Source organism: Hibiscus syriacus, unplaced genomic scaffold (genome assembly GCF_006381635.1).
Source record: "Hibiscus syriacus cultivar Baekdansim isolate YM2019G1 unplaced genomic scaffold, ASM638163v2 tig00111582_pilon, whole genome shotgun sequence".
NCBI lineage: Eukaryota > Viridiplantae > Streptophyta > Magnoliopsida > Malvales > Malvaceae > Hibiscus > Hibiscus syriacus.
The window spans coordinates 735,334-748,710 of NW_024063126.1; the positions used below are offsets into that span (position 1 = coordinate 735,334).

At 34.8% G+C, this 13,377-nt stretch overlaps 1 pseudogene; it reads left to right on the forward strand.

Moving 5' to 3' along the window:
• The first annotated feature begins 1,659 nt into the window (after positions 1–1,659).
• Positions 1,660–12,011, forward strand: LOC120165274 (annotated as a pseudogene).
• The last annotated feature ends 1,366 nt before the right edge of the window (positions 12,012–13,377 follow it).

Here is a 13,377-nt window from a genome sequence, read left to right on the forward strand (position 1 = left end):
ATGATCGACTGAAGAGGGGGGTATTATCATGGTAGCTGGAGAAATAGAGAAGAGAATTGGGGAAGAGATGGAATTAGGGTTTAAGGAATTAGGAACTCGAAGGCTAGGGATTTGGGAGAAAGAGGAATCGAGAAACTTACCTGATGAAATTATGGTTTTGGAGCAGATCAAGGGAGATAACCAATCTGATGGGTATGTGGAATCGGGCCGGCCTGATAGAGAGACCCAAGTCATTACAACCATTGAAGACCAGGAGATGATGACAGCCCAATCGTGAAGCCCAAGAAGCAATCTGTTACAGGAGTCTAGTAGTTAGACTACAAGACAAAGGCAGTGACAGCTGTACACAAATAATTGATTGTTGTTATTAAATATATGTAACATAATTGTAATTGAGAATTATGCTGAGATTTTCAATGCAATTCTTCATCTTTAACTTTCTTCATTTCTAAAATCCCCAATTATATTACTTTCTTCATTGCAATTGTGACAAACTGTTCATGTCTTTACGTTTTATTTCCACGTTTCAATTTCTTTTGGAATTTGTATTTGGTTTTTTCTCATTAATAAAGGGTCGACGATTTAAGTTATATATATATCGTTTCCATCGAAGTCTTTTGCAAGAAATATCTTTTAACTATATTTTCTCTCGTATGATGAGACATGCACAATGTAAGTAGTGACGGTAGTTTTTTTTGGGTAAATTATACATTTAGTATTTAAATTATCAGTTTTAATTTGTTTTAATATTTAATATTTTTAATTTTTTAAAAATTATACCTAAAATTTAGTTTTTGATTCATTTTAGTACCCCTGTTCAAAATGTAACATTAATTTTTGAAAAATAATTGAATTTTAGGTACTCAAACGGACCAAAACTGGTTTAAGTATTAAACGTATTAAGTTTTTAATGGCGCGGTATTAAAATAAAACAAAAACTAAATGTTAGGTATGATTTTGAAAAAAAAATAAAGTTTAGGTTTAAAATGGATTGAAATTGATAGTTGAAGTACTAAATAGATTGTTTGCCCTAATTTTTTTAAATTTTTGTAGAAAAATAATGTTTTTTTAAAATTAAGTAATATTATATGATAAAATGATGCACAATGCATGAAGTGGCAATAGGATTTTGTGTATGTTAATAAAAATTTAACCATAATTATTTTAAATTTGTTTAGTATTAACTTTTTAAAAGTAAAAAGTTCTAAATTTTGATTATGAATGTTTTAAATAATTAAGTTTTATAAAACATATATTTAAAATTATTTGTTTGCAAATTTTTAAAAATCTTTTTTATATTTTTATCAATAATAAATTTTAAATAAAAATTAGTTAAAGTTAAAAAAAATTAATAAAAAAGTAACGATAGTTTTAAAAAGACAGAAGCAGCATCAAACAAAAGGATAGAAGTTATGTCTGTGCCGGATTGCCGGCACTTGTAAACTTACTTTCCTCGTAACAAATGCAACTTGACCGTATAAAAATATACAAAACTTCAAAAGTAAAAAAGAGTACAGGGACTAAAAGAGAAATTAAACCATAGAAAAGACTAAACTGAGAAACCAACCTCCTCTCTCCTTTCTGCATTCGATCACAATATTTTACACTCCTTAAATATAGGTAGAAGTATACTTCTTCGCTTTTACTCACCTACATGCTTTTCTTTTTCTTTCTTTTTTCGATTTGATATTACAAAAATACAAAAAAGAAGATTCTGGAAAATATGGATTCGCCGTCGGCAGGGAATTCATCGACGACTCGGATCGTGGCTCGTTCCTCGATGATGGACTGGATGAGAGCTTGCGGCTTGGCCGGTGCTAGGATCGATAAGGAAGAGCTCAGACGGACGCTATTGATGCCTCAGTATCTACGCCTCGCGATGCTAGATTCCATTAGGAAAAAAGACGCCGACGGCGGTGATCACCATTTCCGTTCTCGTTCCACTGACGGTGCTTCTATTCCTGAATCCCCTATGGTCGTTTTTATTAACTCCCGTAGCGGTGGCCGTCACGGACCGGTCCTTAAAGAGCTTCTCCAGGAATTAATTAGCGAAGAGCAGGCAACTGTTATTTTTTAATATATATATATATATATATATATATATATTTATTTATGTAAATTAGTTAAAAAATTTATAATTGTGTAAATGTAGGTGTTTGACCTCCTCGATGTGAAGCCGCATGAATTTGCGAGGTACGGACTAGCTTGCCTTGAGAAGTAGGCTAACAATGGAGATATCTGTGCAAAGGAGACGCGACGGAACATTAGAGTTGTGGTATGTTTGTACCAACTTCTTACAACTTGTAAACGTGTCTTCCCTAAAATTTTTATTTTGGGTTCTTCATAATGTTTCCTAGAGTATATGGGAAGTTGTCGGAAAATTCTATATTGCGATACTTTTCATATACAATTAAAAAAATGTTATCGAAATTGATAAAAATTTATTTAAAATATTATTATTTTTATTTAAAATATCGATAATAAAATTAATAGAAGAAATAATAAAATCGATAGTATTTTATTGGTTTTGTTAATAAAATCGGTAAAACGTTCAATAATAATAAAATCGATAGAAATAATAATATTTTCAGTATTTTTTTATCGATTTTTTTATTTAAATAATAAAAAAACTGATAATAACTTTTTAATTGTATATTAAGATTGTCAAACTCTTCGCCTTAGTTACTCTTACGTCTGTAAGCGTCAAAAAGTGAACTTTTTTCTAGCTTTAAAAGTAAATGATAATTTTTCAAAGTATAAAATTGAAAAAAAAAACCTTTTTCCCCCTGATGGATAAAGTTCGTGATTTTACTTTTATGCATAACCTTTGGGTTTAAATTGGGGGTTTAATTGTATATTACTCATTGGTTTGATTTTATTCAAACATCGCAAGCTTATATCAGATGATTCTGTGTGAATGAGCAGGTTGCTAGAGGTGATGGTACAGTTGGTTGGGTACTTGGATGTCTTGGAGAACTTCATCAAAAGGGTCGGGATTCGGTTCCTACTGTGGCAATCATTTCACTTGGTACCGGTAATGACTTGTCTAGAAGCTATGGTTGGGTAAGATACTTCTAAATTCTAAGTTTTGATTTTGTTTGCTGGTTTTGTTCTCTTGCCTTGTTGCTTCATACTCTGAATGTTACCGCAGGGAGGTTCATTTCCTTTCGCTTGGAGATCGGCAATTAAAAAAACTCTGCACAAAGCTACTACTGGTCCAATTTGCCGCTTAGATAGGTCAGTATACATTGATGATTTGTACTCTGTTTTGATATTGCATATTGGTGGTTTTTGGGTGATTGAATTTTACTTCTACGTTTGGTAATCCAATAGTGAGGAATCTGTGTATGTATCAGTTTCTTATTATAATTAGCGATGGGTTTGCATCAGACATTAATGTTAATGTAAATTTTACTTTGCTGCTATATCTCTGCTTGCTTCTTTTATGATGCAGTTGGCATCTTGTGGTGCAAATGCCTGACGGAGAAGTTATTGATCCTCCCCATTCTTTGAAGGCTACTGAAAAGTGTCATCTGTTAGAAAATAAACGAATAACAAGTAATTTTCCTATAGTTAGATTAGTGAGAATACGAAATAAAAGCGGAAAAATAATACCCGAAATTGATAACGGAGTTCAGCCAATTGTGTTTACGTCTCCAGACTGTTACAGATCTTTTACTAAGAGAGAAAATTTACAGGTGTTTACAAAACACTCACTAGTCACAAGAAAGCTCTCTAGTATTAGGAGAAAAATGATTTTTGGGATGGTTTTGAAGCTAAATGAGCTAGGGTATTTATAGTTGAAACTTAAGAACTTAATCTTGTAAATACCCTAAAGCCTAGGGATTAATTGTGATTATTTCCATTATCATTTTTCAACAAACATCTACTAAACTTTGAAAAACTATTTTTCAAAGAAACATTTACCAAACTTTGAAAACCATTTTTAAAGAAACATTTACCAAACTTTGAAAACCATTTTTTCAAAGTTGGTTACCAAACTTGAAAACCATTTTAATAATTTCAACAATCTCCCACTTGAAGACTGATTTTAATCTGTCTTCACACATCGATCAATGCAACAGTTTTTCTAGTCTTGTTACTTTAGCATGCCAACTGAAGTTGAACAAAACTTCAGTTTGTCTGTAGTCACCGTCTTTGTCAACATGTCTGCCGGATTTTGAGCTCTACTGATCTTTTCAAGTTTCAAAATCCCATCTTCCAGAAGAGACCAGATAAAATGATATCGCAATTTTATGTGCTTTGTCCTGGAATGAAAAGACGGATTCTTTGCTAGATGTATAGAACTTTGACTGTCGCAATACAAGATATTGTTTTCTTGTTTCTTGCTTAACTCTTCCAAGAAACTTTGGAGCCAAACCATCTCCTTGTTAGCTTCCGTAACAGCGACATATTCTGCTTCAGTTGTGGAGAGAGCAACTATCTTCTGTAGTTGAGAAACCCAACTCACTGCGGTTCCTCCTAGAGTATAGACATACCCTGTAGTGCTCTTTCTGATGTTAACATTTCCGGCTAAGTCAGCATCTACATAGCCTGTCAGTATCGTATCTCCACCTTTGAAACAAAGTGCTTTGTTTGTGGTACCCTGCAGATATCTAAGGATCCATTTGACTGCTTCCCAGTGTACCTTGCCCGGATTATTCATGTACCTGCTAACAGCTCCCACTGCTTGAGCAATATCTGGTCTAGTACAAACCATGACATATATCAGACTTCCAATCACTGAGGCGTACGGCACCTTCACCATGTGTGCGCGTTCGTCCTCCGTCTTTGGTGATTGTTCTTTGGAGAGTCTGAAATGAACACCTAAAGGTGTACTTACTGGTTTAGCATCTTGCATGTTGAACCTGGAGAGTACTTTGTTGATGTACTCAGCCTGTAATAATATCAAAGTCCCTGACTTTGTGTCTCTCTTGATCCTCATCCCAAGAATCTGCTTTGCAGCGCCCAGATCCTTCATAGCAAACTGCTTTGACAATTTTTTGCTTCAAGTTTATAATCTCTTGCATGTCTGAGCCTGCAACGAACATGTCATCAACGTACAACAATAAAATAATGAAACTATTGTCGAACCTCTTGATGTAGCAACAATGATCTGCTTGACATCTGGTAAAACTACTGCTACTCATGAAACTATCGAACTTCTTGTACCACTGTCTAAGAGCTTGTTTTAAACCATACAAGCTCTTCTTCAACCTGTATACCAGGTTTTTCTTGTCTGCCTCTATGAAGTCTTCTGGCTGCCTCATATAGATTTCTTCCTCCAAATCACCATGAAGGAAAGTTGTCTTTACATCTAACTGCTCAATATGTAAATTCTCTGCAGCTACAATTTTCAACACCAGTCTGATTGTAGACAGTTTCACGACTGGAGAGAAATTTCATTGTAGTCAATACCTTCTTTTTGCTGAAAACCTTTGACAACCAATCTCGCTTTGTAACGTTTGCTCCCATCGTGCTCTTCTTTGATCCTGTAAATCCACTTGTTGTGAAGCGCTTTCTTGCCTGGTGGTAATTCAGCTAATTCCCACGTCTGATTTGACAAAAGCGAGTCCATCTCATCTTTCATGGAAGACTCCCACTTGACTGAATCCTCCACTTGCATTGCTTCATCATAGCACTCTGGTTCACCATTGTCAGTCAGCAACAAGTAGTGCAAAGAAGGAGAATACCGTTGGGTTGGTTTAGGAATTCTGGAGGAGCGTCTCAGTTCTGGTGTGTCTGGTTCTTCCTCTTGAACTGCTTCAGGACTGATCTGAACATCATTTCCAGAAATCTACTCGAACTCAGCAAATTCCTTTGTTTCAGCTTCGGTATTACTTGATTCTGCGGTTGACCTGTCTTTGTACATCACATTTTCATTGAAAATGACGTCTCTGCTTCTAATGATCTTTCGATTTTCGTAGTCCCAAAACCGGTAACCAAACTCATCACCACCGTAACCAACAAATACGCATTTGTTGGACTTGGCATCAAGTTTACTTCTTTCAGCAGAGTTTATGTGTACATAAGAAATACAACCAAACACTCTTAAGTGTGAAAGGTTTATTTCTTTCTTGCTCTAAGCTTCCTCTGGTATTCCGCCATCCAAAGGAACTGAGGGCTCACGGTTGATCAGGTAAGCTGCAGTGTTAATAGCTTCAGCCCATAGAAATTTGGGTAATCCGGCATGTATCCTCATGCTTCTGGCACGTTCATTCAGAGTTCTATTCATGCGCTCTGCTACGCCATTCTGCTGCGGTGTTATGGGAACTGTTGTCTCCATCTTGATCTCATTGTTTGCGCAGAAATCTCTGAATCTACTATCTCTGTACTCTCCTCCATTGTCAGACCTCAACCGCTTGACTTTTAAATCAGTCTCATTTTCCACCATAGCCTTCCATTTTCTGAAGGTATCGAAGACTTCTGATTTCTTCTTCAGAAAATAAACCCACACCTTCCTTGTTGAATCATCGATGAAGGTGACATAATATAGTGAGCCTGCAAGAGATGGAACTGGGGATGGTCTCCATACATCAGTATGAACCAATTCTAACCTTTCTGCCTTGGGTGTCTTGCCAATCTTTGCAAAACTGACTTTTTTTTGTTTGCCAAAGATGCAATCCTCGCATAGTCCGACATCTACATTCTTTAGATCCGGCAGCTTCCCTTTTGACAGAAGTATCTTCATTCCTTTCTCGCTCATATGGCCAAGCCTTTGGTGCCATAGGTTTGATTTTTCATCAACATCTGCTACTGTAATGATATTCTCTAAATTTGAGGTTACATAGAGAGTACCAGTCTTCTTACCACGAGCAATGACGAGTGCTCCTTTTGTAATCTTCCATTCACAGCCTGAAAAGGTTGTACTGTATCCTTCTCCATTAAGCTGTCCTACAGAAATCAAATTTCTTTTGAGACCAGGAATATGTCTCACTCCTGTCAGTTTTCAGGTGGTCTGATTTGGCAGCTTTAGTCGGATGTCTCCTTTTCCGACGATCTTCAAGGTTTCATCATCAGCAAGATAAACCTTCCCAAAATCACCACTGACATAGTTCTCCATGATTTCTTGGCATGGCGTGGAGTGGAAAGATGCCCCTGAATCCAAAATCCATGATTCAATCGGACTGTTGACGCTTAAAATCATAGCATCACCTGTCTCCTCCGTCATGTTGCCAGATTCCTGTGCGCCGGTATTTTTCTTCGGTGCTCGACAATCTCTTTTGAAGTGGCCCTTCTTGCCGCAATTATAACAGGTAAAATCTTTATTTCCTGTTCTTGATTTTTCCCTTCTGGATTTCGATCTGTCACGATTTGAATTTCTTTTTGAAGTTCTCCCTCTAGACTCCGTGTGCAAGGCTGAGGAGGTTGATGCTTCACTCGATTCTCTCCGTCGAATTTTTTCGCTTAGTACAAGATCCCGAACATCGTCGAATTTTAATTTTTTGTTTCCCGACGAATTGCTGACTGCTGTAACAGTAGCATTCCAACTGTCTGTAAAGATAATAAGAGAATTAAAGCTCAAACTTCATCATCAAATTCAATTTCCACTGAACTCAACTGGGTTGTGATTGTGTTGAGTTCATTTAGGTGTTGTGCCACCGATGCCCCTTCCGTCATCCGCAAATTAAATAATCGCCTCATCAAATGAACTTTGTTTGAGGCCGATGGCTTGTCATACATACTGGAGAGAGCCGTCATAAGACCCGCCGTGGTCTTTTCCTTTGCTATGTTGAAAGCAACATTGCGGGATAACGTCAGTCGGATAACTCAGAGGGCTTGTCTGTCGAGAAGAGCACAGTCTTCATTCTTCATGCCCTCTGGTTGTTTTCCTAAGAGGGGTTGATATAGATTTTTCTGGTATAGAAAATATTCAATTTGCATCTTCCAAAATCCAAAGTCTACACCATCGAACTTTTCAATTTTCACCTTCCCTTCGTCTGCAGCCATCGCTCCCACTCGAATCTGGCTTCGTTTGGATCGTTTCTGACAATTTCTGCGAACCGCCGTGTATTAGAACATCTCTGTCGACAAACTCGTATCGCCGACCGAATTTCACTATTCACGAAATTTACTATTCACATGAATAGTAACCCGAATAGTAACCTCGCAAAAAATTGACAGAATTCACAATCAAAAGCTCTGATACCAGTTGTTATGAAATAAACGAGTAACAAGTAATTTCCCTATAGTCAGATTAGTGAGAATACGAAATAAAAGCGGAAAAATAATACCCGAAATTGATAACGGAGTTCAGCCAATTGTGTTTACGTCTCCGGACTGCTGCAGATCTTTTACTAAGAGAGAAAATTTACAGGTGTTTACAAAACACTCTCTACTCACAAGAAAGCTCTCTAGTATTGGGAGAAAAAAATGATTTTTGGGATGGTTTTGAAGCTAAATGAGCTAGGGTATTTATAGTTGAAACTTAAGGACTTAATCTTGTAAATACCCTAAAGCCTAGGGATTAATTGTGATTATCCCATTATCATTTTTCAACAAACATCTACCAAACTTTGAAAAACTATTTTTCAAAGAAACATTTACCAAACTTTGAAAACCATTTTCAAAGAAACATTTACCAAACTTTGAAAACCATTTTTTCAAAGTTGGTTACCAAACTTGAAAATCATTTTAATAATTTCAACATCATCTTCATCATGTAGTAACCTCTGTTCTACTTGCGTGGCCATTTTTTAGTACTTTGGAGAAGATTAATAAATTTGTTTTTGTTCGAGTTTGTAGAGTGTGATTATTAAGTTAATTTGGTATTATAGGAGTTATCCAAATATAATTTGTGGTTAACAATTATGTAAAAATGTGTTACATCTATTCTTGCTTGTTACTAAAAACATACAAACAAGTTTCGGAAACGGAAAGACTACTTTTGAGGTCATCGATCAATATATGCTTTAATGATTTGATCCACATTATTGAATGTACTGTGAATTATATAACTAAAACTTATTCCCAAGTTTGGTTTGATATCTGGTTACTTAGAGATGAATTTTAGTTATTTTTTAATCAATTTTCTCTTGATTATGATGTGGAATTTCAATTCAAATGAAAATTTCTTGTCTGTGACTGTAGACTTTGGAGATTGAGGGGAAAGTTCCTGACAAAGTGAACTGCTATGAAGGAGTATTCTATAATTACTTTAGCATAGGTAGAGTATATTAGTTTAATTTCATGCACGTGTAAATTCAGTTGTTGAGAATGGCATTTGGTTGGGGGACCATATTACTCTTACAACCGAGGACAACTCATTGAATCCTTGCTTATGATGTGTTTCTCTTCATTGTTTTTATTATTATTTTAACTCAGGAATGGATGCACAAGTTGCTTACGGGTTCCATCATTTGCGTAATGAGAAACCTTACCTTGCACAAGGTCCTATTTCAAATAAGGTGGCATTTTTTACTTATTGACCGTATGTTGAATAATGTTTTGTTGTGATCTCCGGATGCTCAAGTGTCAAATGTCAATCATGTATATATTTGTGACTAAAATATTTTTCACTTCAGTCCTGTAATACCTTTTTTTTTTAATATTTTCTGTTCATAATACTTTGACATGGGATGAGGAGAATGCATGAAAAGCTATAAGTAAAATGAATCTACAATACAAAACTGGTAGGAAAGTCTTTTATGTATATTTCATTTTTGTCTCGGTTTTAACCTTCTGCTTTTCTAGTAAATAAAAGAGGAAGGAGTTCTTTTGTAGAATTATCCGATATTAGGAATACACTTTGATGTTTAAACTTAATTTTTCTTCTATGAATTATCGTATAAACAACTTAAATGTAACATGACCTGTGCAGTTTCTTTTATTGTTTCTGCCATTATTTTTGCTTGGATTTTCACAAAAGATATTAATTTTGCTAAAGATGAGTTAAATTGCAGCGTGCATTGTAGCACTCCCTGGTCTATGATTAACTTTGGTAAGATTAATATAGGATTGTACTTGTCCAACTTTTGTTGCAGATTATCTACTCCAGTTACAGTTGCACTCAGGGTTGGTTTCTCACACCTTGCATGAGTGATCCAAGTTTAAGGTTAGATATTATGATAGTTGTTTATGTGTATGTCTATCTATGCTTGTCGGGATGTGTGTCTGTGTCTGTATAATAAGCACTTGTTGGGTTTGACTTTTGCTTAAACAGTATAGACCTTGGTGCTTAGGCAAGACACAAGTAATAAACTGCTTTTTACGTAACGGTCAGTTGGCTAAAATTTGATTCTCACATAGACAGAAAGTGATGAAAAAAGGGAACCTTGTCTGGTGTTTGAACCGGTTCTACTAGAAATCAGTGGTCCAGTTTATCTCCAAGAATTGGTAATCCGATGAATTGGTAGGAGTCCTGGTCGACCAGTAAAAAACTGGAATTAAACTAGTAACTATTTCGTTTGGTTGAGAAGAGACATTCCATGAATTATGGAGAAAGTATCTCTTTCTTGTTAATTGCGTTTTGGAATAAACGAACTTCCTTTTTGAGGTGAATTAAAATCATTTCTAAATGCAGGGGACTCAAGAATATTTTAAGGATATATATCAAAAAGGTCAGGTGCTCAGAGTGGGAGCAGATTCCTGTTCCTAAAAGGTACATTTCGAATTATTTACCTTTACTTTGTGATACATGACCATCTTTATTTTTTTAGGATCTGGCAGTCAGTCTTGTTACCTTTTAATTGTTAGCTTTCATGATTCTTATGTAACCTTATAATGTTTATTAGATATCTTTGCATCTGTAGTATTTCCTTTATTGAACCGTATGCTTGACAAGCTATGTTGCCAAATTTACTATGAAAAGCATTTCATCCTCGTATGGCTTCCGATTTAATCACTCTCTAATATTATGCTACTTTATTTTAGTGTTAGGGCAATTGTTGCTTTAAATCTTCATAATTATGGAAGTGGGCGAAATCCAAGGGGTAAGCTAAAACCAGATTATTTGGAGAAGGTATGATGCATTTCAAGTTATCAAAATTTTCTTTCAGCATGTTAAATGTTTATTCAAGTTAAAACTTGGTCAAAACGAATTGCTGGTATTGTGGGGGGGGGGGGGACAGTGAAAGGGTGAACACTGTTCTGCCAATTGATGTTGCAAAATGAGAAAAAAAAAAGAGAGAGTATTCAAATGTTTCTTTCATAATTTTCCATTTGGATGATACGAATTCCAAGGGGGAAGAAATGAAATGAGCATTTAACTTTAGGTTCGATGCAATAACATAAATATCTGTGCAGTATGCGTGTTACCGACGAGAAGTTTGCTTTGTTCCTTGATTATGTAAATTTATTTGATTCATTACGGCTAGTGCTTATGGTGTTAGATCAATATCTTAGCCATGATGGTGAGTTGGATGTCAGTCGGTCTTAATTTGTAAAATTAAGCTTGTCGACTTCAGTGATCGAATTCCATGTCTAAACTGTTTTCCTTCAATTTCCTTTATGTGTTCCAGAGAGGCTTCGTTGAGGCCCATGCTGATGATGGTCTCCTCGAAATTTTCGGCTTAAAGCAAGGATGGCATGCATCGTTCGTAATGGTTGAACTCATAACTGCTAAACACATTGCTCAGGTACTGTAACGTGTAATTTCCATCCTAACAAACCAAAGGTTGGCTAAACACTCGTAGTGTTCATAGATATTTTTTTTATGCCCCTACATTGTTCACTGTTTCTTGCAAGGATGGTCCCTAGTGTCTTCTGAAAATGTGTTGTGTTGAGGGAATATTCTGCAGGCTTCATCAATTAGACTGGAGATCAGGGGTGGAGACTGGAAAGATGCATTTATGCAGATGGATGGGGAACCATGGAAACAGCCGATGAGCCAGGAGCATTCGACATTTGTAGAAATTAAGCGGGTACCTTACCGGTTTCTAATGATCGGCAAAGAGTGAGATTGCTGAATCCGTAAGCCGGCATCCGGCATCAATGTAGAGCTTGTAGATTATATTTGTTTTCCCCCAGTGCCAAGGGAACATTGGCATTGACAAAGAGACATACCAAATCTGTTGTATCAAATTCATTCGCAGAGTCGATTACTTATGTATTACTTATAATCTTGTCGCCACAGTTTACATATAAATTAAGTAGGTGGTCTTATGTGTACCAAACTATTTTGGCTAGAAAATGAGATACATAATTTTCAATGAAAACAGTGTTCAACAGTTAGAAGTGCATGGCACGTGCTCCTTTAAAGTAATAGAAAATCAGAAATTGATCAGTGCTAGAAATGATTGTTAATTTTCTTACGGATCTCTCTCTGAAAGAAGATAAAAAATCTATCATTTTTTTCGGTTACAAAAAAAGAATTTATTATTTTGAAAATATATGTTCAATTATTTTATATTAAATGATCATATCCTTATATACGCAATATTTAAATCCATAACCTTAAAGGATAATAATAAATTTTATATCAAATATTCTTGTTTAAATTTTATCAAAATGGATCATGATCAAATATGTTTTAATCTTTAACTCGATTGTATTTTGTAATGATATGATTTTTATAATTATTGAACATATATTATTTGTGATTGTACATATAATTATACTTAAACACTTTAAAAATAAAGATGTGAGATAAAAACATATGTTTTATTATTATTTTATTTGATTTAATAAATGTATACCATTTATATATCAAATAACTAATTGTAAAATCAGTTTTATAAATATATATTCATAATACAATAAGATCCAAACTAAATTCTACAATCAACGTCATTTTCTTCTTCTTTTAGGTTTTTTTATATGATTGTCTTTAATAATTCAAAAACCTAATCTCTTTTGGAAGCACCATCATTTTCTCAGCATTATCAAACTAGTGGTTAAACAGTTGGTAATTACTATAGTAATAAATTTGATTGTTATGGTTGACTTTTTATATATATATTAATTCAAAAGATTATTTTATTCAATAATTACAGATATGATTTATCTGAATGAGACATCAAACATGATATTTCAAAAAGTTATGAAATATAATAACACGAAATTAATTTAATTTTATGGTTGTATGAAGAATAAATAAATCAAACCTAAAAGCTAAAGGGGTTAGAAAATTGGGAATAATTATAGAGGAAATGCCAATCATGGCATTGGTCATAGATCCATCAGCCATCAAACAGCTTTAAGAGTAAATGTAACACCCTAAACCAATACTATACACAATCGACCAATTTAGGTGCTACACGGAACCACCGGAGTGGCTGATCAACTCTTTACTCATTTCTTGTACTTTAAAAACGAACATTTTCGTAATATAAAACATCCATCAAAATAAAATATACTTTAAACTTTACATCTGAGAGCTCTCAAAATAAATATATACATTTCAAAATAATATATACCGATTCATTACTGACTTTACGA